This window comes from Corvus moneduloides, chromosome 5, assembly GCF_009650955.1.
Source record: "Corvus moneduloides isolate bCorMon1 chromosome 5, bCorMon1.pri, whole genome shotgun sequence".
NCBI classification, from domain to species: domain Eukaryota; kingdom Metazoa; phylum Chordata; class Aves; order Passeriformes; family Corvidae; genus Corvus; species Corvus moneduloides.
In genome coordinates, this window is record NC_045480.1 from 9,106,593 (window position 1) to 9,120,220 (window position 13,628).

The 13,628-nt window shown below is 41.9% G+C and overlaps 1 protein-coding gene across 19 annotated transcripts in view; it reads left to right on the forward strand.

The window, feature by feature from the left end:
• Positions 1 to 6,692: 6,692 nt before the first annotated feature.
• ADD1 (adducin 1) overlaps positions 6,693 to 13,628 on the forward strand; it is a 63,267-nt gene continuing 56,331 nt past the window's right edge. For 14 of the 19 annotated variants that reach the window (XM_032108758.1, XM_032108759.1, XM_032108762.1 and 11 more), the window contains exon 1: positions 6,695 to 6,796. The gene's annotated coding sequence lies outside the window, so the exon portion shown is untranslated. The other 5 variants (XM_032108752.1, XM_032108757.1, XM_032108756.1 and 2 more) reach the window with 4 other exon arrangements.

A 13,628-nucleotide genomic window follows, 5' to 3' on the forward strand; every position in this document is an offset into this window, starting at 1 on the left:
TTTTGTGCAGTTGTCTTTAATTTCATGGGGGTGTGTTTTAATGTTTTTGTTTGTAGCTGTGCTCTTCTAATAGTAAAGTTAGAGAAATTAATTTTTAGCCCCTCTAAGAAGAAAATCTTCATGTTCCGAACAAATCTGCAGTGATTTACACTCTTTCTTCCAAGTCCTCTTGCTCCTACATACTAGTCTAGTCTGTTTTATAACAAATCAGGTAAGATTCTGGTGTTTGTAGGGAGGAAGGACACAGATAGAACACATGGCTCAGTCCCTCCCCTATATTTCTCACCAGCTTGCCTCTCCTCATTCCTTCACCACAAAGCAGCCTTTGCATCTACAACCTTCTGCAAGCTCTTTAGCTTTAAAATAGTTTGTGGGGAATTGTCAAAGCAGCATTTGATGTGCAGAAAGAATGTAGTTAATGAGTTTTGTAATCTCCAAGTCAAAATCATTGATACTAGTTTGGGAAAAGTCTTGCCTCTTGTGAGTGAACCTCCAGATAAAAGTATTACAGGTCATATTTGGATGGGGATTGCTGCTCTAGGGAAAAAAACTAGAGTGCTTTTGAAAACAAAACAAGGGACAATCAATGGCAGCATGTCATAAAAAGTGAACCAATATCCAAACAATTTTTCTATGACAACAAAGGTGCTTTGTGTCAGCAGTAAAGCATTCCTCACCTCAGAACTTCGGTTTTTACAAGAATGTGAATAAGCAGCAAGAGTATTTGTGGCCTCAAGTGGCTTCATCCTTTGGAACATGCAAAAAGGCACTGAAGATTTCGGAAGCTGTGTGATTATGTAGAGTTTGGGGACATCTGCTGGTCAGCCTGTTCCACAAACAGGAATCCAGCAGCTGAGCATGTGTGTGGAAGTCATTTGGGACAAATCAATCTTAAGTGGCTTCAGACAGAAACTAGAGATCAAAGCTAACTTCAAGTGGAAACTCAATAGGCTGGGTCTTTGAAACTTAAGGCTCTTTTGGCTCATCTGTCTCATATAAGTAGCAATACTGTTTAGCAAAATTGCTCATATGAATGTCTTCTAACCTAAAGAACAAAAAGATTAATTTATCTTTCTGTGTTTAAATTATTCTTAAAATATACTTTGAGGTAGAATTTACATAATAGACATCTGAGCGCCATTTAAATTTATCCACATCGTGAAGCATTAAGCATTTGTTCTGAACATTAAATACTTCATCTAGCAGCAAGCAAATTTCATGATGTTGCAATAGTTTCTATCTTATGAAATACCTCCTTGAAGTCAAGGAGGGGGTTTTTCCCTAATAGTGGGAGTGCTTGAGATGCCCATGATTACAGACCCCCAAGTGGGAGAGGTTATAGTCCTTTTACTATACTCAAAGTACCAAAATATCAAATACCAAACACTACTAGAACTTCAAGACATAGAGCATTTGAGCTCACTTTAAAACTAGATGGGCTGAAGTGATTATGTTCAGTAGGCTTCAGGTATGGAGTAAGCCTTGTAGCACAGCCAACTCCAAAACTATTCCTTCAGGGCTTCCATTCCTGTATCTTAATTACAGGACAGTCATTACTATCCCTCACTTGTACCTTCCTCCTTACACTATCTAGTTCCCAGGAAGTGGGCAATTCAACCTCTCAGGCTGATGACGTGGTCCTGATAGGCATGTAATCTTGGAGATATCAAAGAATAATTTCTAACGTAATTTCACTCACACATATCTCTACTGGAGTTGGTTTGCACAGAAATGACAGTGATAAAAGCCATTTGTAGGATGAGGTCACTGGAAATATAAAACAACTTCTTTGAGTTACCATCTTCTCTGCCTTTTAACAACCACTTCATACAAGCTCCTGCTGGGTACAATCCTAGCACAGCTGGTTCTTGGACTGGCTGATGTGCACTGAAATTCTGGCCTGGAAAGCCTTTTGCATGGCTGGAGTTTTGCACCTGTACTGAAGGCCAGTGATGTTAAAGGGCCATTACAGCAGCACAGGAAGCAGAAGAGTCTGTCCCATGGAAAGTTATTAAAGGGTTTTATTACAGGGCCAATATGGAAAGGTGTACCAGGTGTGGCTTCACAAGCTGCCTGTTTTAGGCTTCGTTGATTATGCTGTGCTTTAATTTACACTAATTTGCACTGTGCTAACATTCATGCTGATTTACTTTTCCAAGAAAATGACAGCCGCACCCTAACCATGGGAGTACTGCTGAAAATGTGCCATTTAAAAATTAAATGTGACTTCAGGGAATTAAAAATTTTATATTCTAATATTACAAAGCTTCTCTCAAGATTAATTAATTTTCTCCTGTATATCATAATTAAAATAGTAACTACCTTAAAATCTTTTTCTTATGCTTTTCAGCCCTCCTTATTAGTTTGAACTTGCCCTGATATATTTTTCCTTTCTCTGTTTTACCCTCTTGAGTCTGCTTGTAGTTCTAAAGTTAGTTCAAAAGTTCTAACTTCTTTTAGTGACATTTTTCCTTCTCCTACTATTAAGGATGAAGATGTCATTACAGAGCAGCTAAAAACAATTTCAGCTGCTCTAGTCACACTGGAATTCATGTAGAAGCAACTAGCAGAGAACATACAACTAGAAGGCAGATTATACTTAGGAAGTCATAGATGTTGCAATTAAAAGAATTGGCTTTACTTGGAAAAGCATTTTGAAAAACAAGCCCTAACCTTCACAAGGAATATTGTAACGTTTAAAGAGAATGTTGGTTGCTGGAGTTCCTTTGTGTAAAGCAATCATTGGACTTTTGGTTGTGTTTAACTGAAACTGCTGTTAACCAGCTTGAACTATGTAATTCCATTTATATTTCATCTCAATCATGTACAAAAATTTCCCTGCGTCCCCTGAGCATAAAGTCAATATTTTTCGAACTTAAAGCCAAAGTGGCCTCTCAGATTAAGACTGTATAAAATTTGGCAACATTTAGTATCAGCCTGTTGCAGCTGCTCTGCTCTTTCCCCCACCTGCTGTTTTATTTCTCTTAATTTAAATTTTTTTCCAGCTCAAACAAACCTCAGATGTGTTTTTGTTTGGTTGCGGAGTGAGATGAAAGTAGACCAGAATACACTTTTGTACTCCATGTAGTTTTTCTATTGAACCTACATTAGAAATTGTTTCTATCTGCTATTTTCAGTCCACTGGGAAAGTTCTCCTTCCTTGCATTAATCAGTAAAATTCAAAAAAGAGCTCCCTCTGAAGAATACGAATTCATATACTTTAGACATAACCTTACATACAATGACCAACTTTAGTAATACTACAAATAAGCTGTGAGATATTATTATTATTGTTATGCACAGCTGAAATTAAGAGAACCCATTACATAACTTTGAAAAAAGCATTTAAATTCAGTAATTTCAAAGACAAATCCCTTACTAGCTTTTCAATAGTCATGCTGCATGTGTGTAAGCTCCCTTATCCCACTACCAGCAGAGTCCTGGCTGCCAGTGAGAGACACAGCACTCAGAGGGCTGTTCTTGGGGTATTTTGTACAGGTAACTTGTGTTTGTCCCCAAACACTCTCCCAACGCTCCAGCTCTGGTGTGACCGGCCAGGAACTGGATTTTACTTCACTGGCACAAGGAAGTTTCACTGCTAGGATTGTCCTTTTGAAGGCCCATGGGAAAAGCAACAGAGAATTCACACACTGGAATTGTTTTAGTTGGAGGATCCAGAACTTTTTCTGGGAAATGGAGTATGTCTGTGTGAGATGAACACAAAAGATGGCAGTAGGGAAACAAGTCCTGCCCCATCAACACACTGTCAGGACAGAACAATTCTGGCAGGTGAAGAGAGAAAGACCTACCTTACTGCTACCTCACTATCCGTCCTAGTTTATAGGTAAGAAAACTGACCTGGAACTGCTAATGTGGAATAAGTGCACACTCCATATAAAGGAAAAGATAAATGTCCTAATGCCAGATGTGTGACATCAACCTAGTGCTGTGCTTCTCTCAGGTAGCTGGAAGGATTTGAGCATCAAGAAGTGCTAATGCCAGGTAAAGAGGTCAGCTGCATAAAAATAATTGTACAGTACTATTTTTCTGGTATCTAGTAAAGCTATGCAAAAATAATTTATAAATGAATACATTCACATTGACTCTTTTGAGATTTTGTGATGTAAATTGAGTCCAGTGCTGCTGCTGCTGGAGCCTGCTGAGGAGAACAACTATTATTTGAAATCCAGTAACCGTTCTCCAGTACACATGCAGTGTGCATATGTCAAGTGGAAGCCTACTGGCAACAATCTTGACTTGGTCATTTTCCCAAAACCCTCACCAGCAGCCCAAAATCTTGAAGGAATCAAATACTGCAGGCTGAAAAACACGGTGTAGTTCATGGTGTACCTTTTGTTGTAGCTGTAATGCTGCAAACCCAGCTGGTAAGAGTTAAAGAAGACAAGTTCTTCATGTCTTAAAAAACACAAAGTGCTTTTTCAGATCGTTGTGCCTTTTTTCTGCAGCAGAGCACATAGCTTTAGTGTGTCTCAGTATTTATGAGCCCTCCCTTGATTTTCTGCCCATCTAACCCTACCTTTGCCATTGCACCAGCACTGCCCTTCCTGAAGCTGGGTAGAGGCAGGTCAGGAACCTGGGCAGGCCAAAAACTGAACAGAGAAGATAAACACAGACACGCATCAGCTGTCACAGTCTCAGCCTGTGGACTGAGTTGGTTGATTCAGCAGAAAGTTGGTCGCACCTCCATAATTTTTCCTCCAGATTAGCCAGGTAAAACAGTGTCTTCTCTGGCCTCAAAATTATGAGAGATAATGCAAGGGGCAGGGGGAAGGCTGGAAGGGGACAGTAGGAACCTGTGTCCTTGGGCAGGTCACAGAGTAGAACAGCAGAAGAGAAAGATAAAGGAACAGCACTCACTCGCAGCACAAGAGCCAACAGGAGCTGATAAAAGACATCCTTTGATCAGCCCAAGCTGCTTGTGTCACTGCACCCTGCAGTTACACAAACACTTTGAGCCAGCACTGCCAGAGGAAGAAATGACCCTGTCCTCCCCCAGTCCCTGGGCACTGCTGCTGCCCTCAACATCCCCATCCTTCCTGCCACTGCTGGTCTTAGAGCCACACACTGAGCTGGAGAGGAAAAACATTCAGTTTAAAACAAAGCAGTATTTTTTTGCTGAGTTAGTTCTAACATGGGTTCATTCCCCCATTTACTTTTCCAGACAAGAAGAGAGTTCTATGAGTTAAATGCCTTGGTGAGAAAGGGAAAGAAAGAAGAGAGGTGCCAAGATGAAGGAGTATTTTGACAGGTAATCAAAGAGAAGACACTGACGGTGGCTAGAGCCTGCAGGTGCAGAGCAGTGACAAGAGTATGCTGCCATGTATGTCCATACATCCACTGGGTTAACAGGGCTCAGTATCAGGAAGGTAAAGTGACTTTAATCTGTTAGGTTTACAGCAACAGTTCTTACAAAAAAATGTTCAGACAAGATTTGTTAGTCATTCGTAATTACGCTAACATGTGTCCAATTGTGGGATGGTTTTGATTAGGCAGACCTCTGTCCAGTAGGGCCTTCTTGTCAGATGCGCCATAATCATTCTGCGTCATCACTTGACATGTAAACCACCACTTTTGGTGACTGAATTCACAGACAAGTTTATGTGTATCTCTGTGGCCTGATTTTAGGTAAGTGGAGTGTATTTCCTTGGTGGACGTGGTTGAAACAGGCTAGATTCCTCCTGTATTCCAGAGGAGGCATTTATGGATCCTGAAATCCATCAGGTTCTACTCACTGGAGTCTTCCCTACATATGGATAACTTAGGGATGAGGGTTGTGGATAGCAGAGAAGGGTTTAGTTTTTCTGAGAGTTTTCCCAGACCCCCAAGTCTTCATTTGTCCTGTGGCAGGCAGCATTCTATAGAATACAAAGAAGTGTAGAGCAGCAGTCTTAAAATTACACAGAAAGGACAGTAAAAATGGACAGAAAATAGATAACAGAAGAAGTTAACTTTACAGTTGGTGCTTGCAGTGACTGTAACAAACCGAGGGGTTATACCAACTCTCCGAAGCATTCAGAAGATCTAAAGAGGTGACTTAGAGAGCTCTCATCAGGCCTGCTATGCACAAGCTGTACGATGTATCTGCACACTTCCTGAATGAAGCGCACGGCTTCTCGTTAGCCTGGCATTTAACATCCGGAGGATATTCCACTGATTAAACACCTTCGGGTTCTGACAGGTGTCTCTAGCCCTCCCCAAGACAGTTCTCAAGCCTGAGTCCTGCCCTCCTGGACCGCCCTGGCCTTGCTCTGAGCTGACAGCGATCAGACACCGCCACCGCAGCGCGATAACGAGCCCTTATCGCAGCGCGTCCTCGGCGATTAGCGATGTCTGCCTGCGCCTATCTCCCGGCCCGCTCTAAGATAAGCTTCCCAGGGGCCGTGCCGCTCCTTTCCGCTGGGATCCAGCGCCACAAGAACCCCTTTTCCTGTGTCCGAAGCTTCTTCCCAACCTGTTCTCGGCCGCCCGGGGACCCCCCGGCTCTCCCGGAGCCGCGGGACCCACCAGGGGCGGCCCGGCAGCCCCGCCCCGCGCCCCCCGCTCCCCTCCGCCAATGGGAGAGCCGCTTACTCGTCGGGCGCGCGCCCGCCCGCCAATGGGCGGCACCGTTGTTGGGTTTGCGGGCTGTGGAAGCCGCACCCTGTCGGGCGGGGGCCGCTCGGTGCCTGAGGGGGCGGCGGGAGCGGCGGGGGGCGGGGACCGAGACAGCGACAGCCTCGTTAGGGGACCGGCCGCGGCGGCCCCTTCGCTCCCGCCTGTTCTCGTCTGTCCTCGGGTGAGCGCCGCGGCGGTGACGGCGCGGAGGAGGCTGAAGGGCGCAGCCAGCAGCGAGCGGGCTGTGAGGGGGTGACGAGCGCCGCGGGGAGGGGAGGAGGGGGCGGTGAGGAGAGGCTGGGGCGCAGACACTGGAACCGGCTCGTTGAGCCCGGAGGGGAGCGGAGGGGGCCGTGTCTGCCTAGAAAACGTGGCGGGGTGTGCGGAAAAACCATCTGCGCGCAGGGTGCCTGCGGTGAGGGGCTGCGGCGGGCTTGGGGTCACCGGGGAGGTGGGGGGGCAGGACGAGGGGCTGTGGGTGCTGGCCGGGATGGGCGGTGCGCTGAGCTGCGGGGCACGGTGCTGCCAGCCCTACCTCAGGAGCCGCGCTGCCCATCCCGTGCCCGCCGGGATGCTCCAGCCGCCGCAGGAAGCGGTCGCTCGGCGTTGGAATCTCCATTGCACCCAAGCGCTGCGTCTGCCGGCGCTGCCCCCGCCGCCCTTCTGCTTCACCTGCCCCTTCTTCCAGCCCGAGGGGTGACCTGCGGACTGTGCGGGGCGAAATGCGGGCTTTGGAGCGTCCAAGTTGTCGTCCGCAGAGGACGTAGGAGTGAAGGAGGATTTGGGATGCGTGTGTGCGGTGTTGGGGATTGGCGGGGCACCAGCAGCAGACGGGCAGTTGTTTTGTTTCCTCTGGTGGAAGGGGTATCTGCATTTTAGCGTTTCCAGGGTCTGCTTTTGATACAAAATGTCACATGCCTGTCTGCACGTAATTGCTGCGCACTCGCTGTGCTGCTTTTAGGGTTGATTCTTAATCTATGTTGGCTTTAGTTAAAACTAGCAATTAGGGAGGGGGAAAATCCAGTCAAGCTGGAAAAATATCCATGGCTGTGTTGAGATGGGGGCTAGGAATAGCACTTCATTTAAATCTTTCATGAGATACTGCTGTAGCTCTGTGGTGTAAGCTCATTGCTGGTTTTGTTTTATTCTTTGCTTTTTGGAAAGTTGCTGCACTGTGATTTACGTCTTTATACAGAGCTTCACAAAACATGTCTACCTTGAGCTTATGAATTCTTAAACTGCAGCTACTGCTGGATAATTCCTCTATGCTCTGCTGAAAGCTACAGGTATCTCCCTGCAGACAGGCTGTTTACGGCTCTGGTCATTGTAACGTGACCATATGTGCCAGTAGAATTCTAGGCAGTCCTTAACTGTCACAAATTTGTTCTTTTTTTTTTTATTGTTTTTAATAGAGCAAAAGAATTTATTTTAAAAATAAAGGAATGCAAACTATTTTTAAGATAGGCTCCCATTTTTGGTAATTAAATATAATGGTGTAACAATTCTGTTTTTCAGTAAGGAAATATTCTTTCAAGAGCATAATAAGTGAGGAAAAAATGCAACTAGGGCCTAGACTTCCGAAGCAGGTGGCTTTGGTATTTCTTTATATGCAGTAAACAGATTTGATGCCATCTTGTAAAAATAATCTTGAGTGAATGTAATGATCTATATGATTTGCCTCTCCAAATTTAAACTTGGTGGTTTTGTGAGGAGAGTTTTGAGGAAGAGGCATTTGCAAGTTTTTACATCTTCACTCTAGCACGATAATATGTGCATTACTATGTTTGCATGTCTAAGTGTCTTGTGACTTTACTGGAGTTCTTTTTTCTGTATGAAGTTCCATGCTGAGAATAGGGCTTTTTAGCCAAAAACTGTTGTGTTGATTGAATGTTTTCTTTCTGTGGTTGATGATTACAAGTGTGAGAAATCTGAATGTTTGTGCTTCATTTGAAGCAAGTATTTTTGCTGGCATGTTGTGCCAGTAAGTTCATTAGAGTATGGTTCACTAATGCTGTAGAGTGAAGAAGGTCATTTACTGAATCAGTATTTTTCTGTGACAGTTTTTTTAGATGGATCCAACAGAAGATGACTCAACTCTTCTCATTCTTTGAGATTCACCATCAATATTAAATGCTATTTTGCATGTATGGATGGGCCTCTGAGCAACCTGGTGTAGTGGATGGAAGGTGCCCATGGCAGGGAGGTTGGAACTGGATGATCTTTAGGGCTTCTTCCAACCCAAACCAGTGTGTGATTCTGTGTATGGAATTGGATTATCTGATGAAATTAGGTAGAGAAAACCCCTTTGAGCACTTGAGAGACATTGACAAAAGTAGGGATAAAACTACTTCTGCCCCAAGTCTTAGTTTTTGAAGCGTCGTTTCACAGCATGAATGGCCTTTAGCAAATCTCCTCCAACATTCTGTGACTTGGTATAGGAGGGAAAAAATGAATTATGAAGTAGCCAATATTGTTAATAAGTATATTAAAATAATAGAACTGAAGGTTTCAAACTAGTAGAAGGCTGCTTAGCATGTTGATTGCTACAATGTGTACAACATCTATGTGACAAGTGCTTCCTGAGGAGGCTAGGCAGTAAATCTTTCTCCCCCTGCTTTTGTGACTGGTAGAAATAGTTTTCTTAATTATTAAAGAATTGTAGCAGTGGTAAATAGTGAATAATTTGTAAACCCCAAACTGTTGCTGTGCAAATGAGCCAGTCCTGCTTTGAGGGAAAAATGCGTAGTAATAAAACGTGCCCAGTAATTCTACAAAATCGAGCATATCAGGGTTGCTTTTGTTGTGCAGTGGAGACACCTGAGGTATGAGGGCATGAAGAAAAAAAACCATGCTGATTTTCTGACTTTGGTGGCTCCTGAATTAGAACTTATTCTTGGTCCATGCTGCACCACAGAAAGTGATCTGTGAAATAACACTGTATTAGTAATTCAGACTGCAAGTAAATATTCCTGAGGCAATTTTAGGGTGGTATGTGCTTTATATTTGAAAAGTGATTGTAAACAGATGTGAATGTAAGTTTATTCTGCTGATTTCATTATGCAGGTCATTTGACATCTGCTGAGGAACCTGTCTAAAACTCTTCTGTTAAATTATGCATCTTCTATAGTAACAGATTCAAAAGCAGGTATATTTTAAAAATAGTAGAAGTTCCTAGATTACCTGAGTTAGGCAGTTTTCATTCATATAATTTAATCAGCTTCCTCAGGGGAATAGGAAAATGTTACCTAGTCTTACTACTTATTCAGCATTTCTCTTCAAAAATTCTCTTCTCTGGTTTTGCTAGGGCTGAGAGCAGTAGCTGTACAAACCTGTCAGCAGAGAAAGGTGTAAAGTGTAAAGCATGTGAACCAGTTTTTTTCCTGAGGAAAACTTTTCATTAGAGGTAGTAATGCTTAAAAAGTACTGGTTATACAGATTGTGATTTGTGATAATCTTTACTTTAAAATTCCCCTTTTCTATGGCTACTTTTTCTCTCACTTTAAAGTATCGTGTATACAATAACAGCATTCTGTAGTAATGTATGATAAGATCTGTTACCATCTCAATAAGCATCTGCTGTTTATTGAGAATAATCTTGGTAATCTTTAGTCACATTGAAGCAGGTAATTGGTTTCTTTCCTCACTACGCAGGGGATGTTGTTTACTGTGGTCTTGTCAGTTCAGAAAGTTTAGTGGTTGATAGTTGCAAATGCTGTAGGGGAAGAGACTCCAGGAAACGCCCCTTTCAGAACTACTATTTTTCATATCAGGCATAAGCTGAGATGGTGTCATTTGCCATGAGAACTCAGGTCTGACATCCCAACCAACGGTCTTGGTGTTGAATAAGTTTAAGTATTGCTGCTACTTTGGGGAATTCCAAAGTCTAACTGTTCTTCACTTCAGGGCAAGTAAAGGTTTTGTGTAGAGATTGATTTGAATAACTACTACCCGTTGGGCTGGCTGACCAGTGTGTGCATGCTGGTGTTGCTGGATTGACTCTGTGGCTTTTCAGAGAAACTGAGAACACTGTCCTTGAAGGTGTTGCCAAACAGGAGTAACAACTTCTTCAGTCCCTTCCTAACTTCCTCCTTTTGACCTTGCTTATTAGATTGCATTCTGAGGAATGATCTCTGCCTGCTCTGCTGGGTACAGTTGTTATCCAGTGAAAGATCAGCCTTTCAAACTCAGATCAGTTGCACTAACAAGTGGAACATCAAAAGAGTTTTTCACTAGCACTTATTTGAATGGTTTTCCCTGCAGATTAATTAAAAATTAGCATAGACAAAAGCAAATGTCAATTCAATTTTAAAACTGCGATATTATGAGCTACTCTTTTAAAATGAGATTTGGCATATCTGTGCTCTTCAGGCTGATCAAAGATGGCTTTGCATTTTTAATTGACTAATGTATTGGGGTTTGTCTTTTTTAAATAACTGATTTTTGTGCCATATGTTATGTATGATTTTCAGATCTAGACTCAAAGTCTGAAAAAATAAGGAGTAAAATATTTCAGAGTTTTGAGATTTTGTTTTTCTTTCATATACCTAATTGAATTGCTGTAAAGGGGTCATGGAAACAGTAGTAAATGCAGTTAATCAGTAACGCTTTATGGTATTTTTGATACTTTCAAGTCAAATGAGTAGATGAATGTTGCGATATGGTTATGCTCCAAAGACTAGGGGGCAAAAAAAAAAAATCATCTAGGTTTTTGGTTGAAATCAGTAAACAGGTAAAAGCAACTTTGTATTAAAGACTGTAATTTGACTTGGAGCCCTAAAAACTTAGTTTTTTGGGGGGTTGTTTTTGATGTTTTTTTCACAAATTTCAAATTTGTTGTATTGTTTTTTATGCTTTTTATTTTTATCTTGTTTTAGATCTTGAATCTTGAAAGGTCTGATACACTATTTCAGTTCATTTATAGCTTATGCCAGGTTAAACTGGAAAGTGTTGAGGAAAACCTTGACCCAATGAGAACTGTCTTCTCTGTTTTTTCTGTTGGCTGTTTGTGTTGTTTTTGTTGTTTGGGGGTTTTTTTGTGGCAGTTTTGTGTGTGTGTTACACACGACTGAGCATTAAGTGACTGTTAGTGAATTGTGACTGTGGAGATGGATAAAGCATACCATGAGTTTAGTGTTTTAACAGATGAAGCAATTTCTTTAGGTATTGTCAGTGCAAAATATTGATGAAAATCTATTAAGTATGTACACTTGTGAAGCATCCATTCCACCTAAAAATCATCATCGCTGCTGTTGTGTATTAACTGAGAGGTGCTGTATACTTGGCTTTTTTCTCTGAAAGATCTTGTCTAGCAAAGCTTTGTGTGGTGACCTTGAATCAGCACAGCTTAAAGTATTCCAGAGTTGAAGGGACTTACCTCATTTTTGTCTTCAACTTCTGAACCTGTTAGCTATATCCAGCTAAATTTAACAGGAAAATGGTGACTTCAAGCATAAAAGGTTTCTGCCAGTAATGAGATATGATGGCCAAACTTGTGCCCCCACTGAGAGAGGGGCATGGCTCCTGATTTGTTCTGAAAAGCAGGAGCATGTGGCTGTGTAGGTGTCACACACTTGCTGGCCAGTCAGGGTATGGGTAGCTCTGAGCCAGTCCAAATGTATTTTTGCCACTTGCGTGGCCAGCCTTGGTGAACCAGTGCTCAGATGAGGGGAGGAGTGAGCATGGCACTCATGCAGGATGCAGGGGGGAACATGAGAACTTAAAAAGGATAAATAGGGAAGCATATGAGACTTCAGTTAGTAGGAAATAAAGTTTCATTAGTTTTGTCATTTTTTTGTAGTTGTTTTCAGTTACTGAAAGGGTTTTCATGATTTTCAGGTAAAATTCTGCACAGCTAATGTGTCACTTTATTTTTAAATGTCATTTCAAATTTCCATGTGATTTAAATAACAGATTCAGTGTAAAGCTCAAGATTCTATTTTGATTCCAAAGTAAATTTTCTTTCCTTACTGTGGATATTATTTTTAATTCTACTAGTACACAGCAAAGTGCGGGGTTTCTTGGGTTTGTTTTTTTTTTTTCTTTCCCCACTCTCTTGGGCTTAGAGTAAAATTTAGTAGATGGAGAGTCTTCAGAGATATTATGGTAATTTCAGTTATAACTGATAACTTAGAAGCATTTCAGAATAAATTTATGTCTTTTATGGGTGGATTTAGGATAAAGTGGTGTTTGTTTTTGTAAATTATTTTTCATGAAGTGTTGGTGGCCAAAAGTATACAGTTGAAATTTATTTGGATATGTAGAATGTTTATGGTAAAGTATTACAATGGTTTCGAATCTATTAATAGGCAGAAAAAATAAATTAATAATAATCTTAGATGTTTACTTAGATCTCAGCTATACATATAAATATATGGCTTTTTCCCTGTTTGCTTATAAAGGGACTTTGGTAAAAAGTTAGTGACTTCTTTAGAGCTTTCGCAAAGCAAGCAAATCATACATGGGTTGGATAGAGAGAGATAAGGTATCTGTCCTTAATCCAGAGGCAAGTGGTTTCATCTCTTAGGTGTCAAGGAAGGTTGGTGAGTGGATTTCTATGCCTTGGACTCAGGACCATCCTGTTGTTCTCTGATTTTGCTGCTACTTGTAACTGAATGTCTGTCTGCTGTGTGGTTTTCCAGGTTGCTTTCAATCTGCTTTAGAACTTGCACTGATCTTGACAGTGCTGAGTTGTGTGGACCATCTTATACTGAGTTTCTCTCCTCTCTCCTGGAAGGAGTGTTTGTGATTGCAGCGTAGGGTAACAATTTTGACAGGTTGGATGTCCACTTCTAGATCTGCCATAGTCTTTATTGTTGACCTGGGACACTTTCTTTGACTCAGTTCCAGTCTGTTAATGGAGATGTTGGTTTAAGGACAAGGAAAGGCCAGTGAAGATGCCTATGCTCTTGCTTCACACCAGTGGAATGATATTTCTTACTGTATCCTCCTATTTTCCCTCACTGCAGAATCTTGGGGAGGAGCCAAGAGCAGGGAACACAGTGAACAGTTTGCTA